The following is a 1,609-nucleotide window of genomic DNA, read 5'->3' as shown; positions in this document are numbered from 1 at the left end:
CATCCTGAGCTTGAGAACATGCCAAAAATCTTTGCACCTGTACAGTAAGAGGAAGACGGAGAGATTAAGAAACAGGAAGAAGTATGATTATAGAGTGGAAGCTGTACAGTAGCTGCTCACAAGGGAGTGGAAATGTATAGGACAGGGCTGTCACTGACTATTAGCTATAAGAGTTAAATGGGGCCATAACATGGGTCCCTCCCAGATACTTCTGGCCCCTAAATATTCAGTTTTCTTTTTTTAAAAACCTAAATCTTTAGCCCTTTTGGTTATGGTGATATAAAGAAAAAACAAAGACTGAATTCTAATAATTGCTTAATAAGAAATAAACTAGCCTTCTAATATTTGAGCCACTAGTGAGAAAAAAGATGTCTCACAGGTACTCTTTATTTTAATGGTTTAAAATATTTTATTTGTTAGCATTATTAAATATAATACAGACTTAGATAATATTTGCATATGAAAGTTTAGCTTAAAATGTTTCACGTTGAGTTACCATTTAATCTCCCCACCCACCTTTTGTTGTTGTTGTTGTTGTTGTCAAGTCACAGCCATCTTATGGCGACCCTATGGGGTTTTCAAGGCAAGAAGCATTCAGAGGTGGTTTCCCATGGCCTGCCTCTGCTTAGAATAGCAGCTCTGGTATTCCATAGTGGCCCGTCATCTAAGTATTAACCCTGCTTAGCTTTGAAGATCTGATGAGACAGGGCTAGCCTGAGCTATCCAGGTCAGGACCCACCCATCTACAGTCACATAAACACAGCCTCATCCTCTGCACCAGAACAAAATTTTGTATCTGAGCTCTGATCTGTAAAATCTTGTTTGAATCTGCACTCTGGGCCAGTCACACACTATCAACCTAACCTACCTCACATGGGCGTTGTAGGAATAAAATAGAGGAGGAGGATGTAAGCCACTTCAGATCCACAGGTAGCAGGGTATAAATAAATAAATAAATTTTCTTAATGGTGCTACTGGAATCTGGAGTCCTGCTTTTTAAAAAAGAAATCCTGAGTATACACTCTTGCTCTATCAATTTGAAACCAATAACAAATTGTAATGGAGATCCTATTTCAAACACATATACATGCACATATACAGAGAGAAATTTAAGTTACCTCACTGCTGATCAATGAGTAGGTGAGGTTAGTCCTTTTCAAACTCCATGAAAGAGGTGTTAAAAGCCAGTGATCAATAACAGGCTGCAGTTCCTCTGTTTATTCTAGTAATGATGTAGCAGCAAAGAAGATGGTCAACAGACCAGTCTTCAAATAGATATAATTACTGGTCACTAGTTGCAGTAACAGTAGTCAGAAAGTTTCACTATTTCACTAAAATAGATGAATGCACAGAGCTGCTTCTAAAAAATACTGTGTATTTGAGCCAGTTATTCTCACATATGAAAGCAAGAGACATAAAATCAGATATTAATACAGAATAAAAAGTAAACTAATTTTTCTCCCTTGGATTTTGTTGTTATCCCAAACACTTGTTTTGAACCTTAAAACAACCAAACAAACAAAGAAAGAAAGCGTATCATCCTATCAGAGCACAGTTGAATGTCCTCCTGCACCTCACATCACTGAAGGCTGGGGGGGGGGGGGGGGGG

The sequence above is a fragment of the Gekko japonicus genome, unplaced genomic scaffold (assembly GCF_001447785.1).
Source record: "Gekko japonicus isolate JY-2015 unplaced genomic scaffold, Gekko_japonicus_V1.1 scaffold1153, whole genome shotgun sequence".
Classification (NCBI taxonomy): domain Eukaryota; kingdom Metazoa; phylum Chordata; class Lepidosauria; order Squamata; family Gekkonidae; genus Gekko; species Gekko japonicus.
This window is presented reverse-complemented; position numbering follows the sequence as displayed.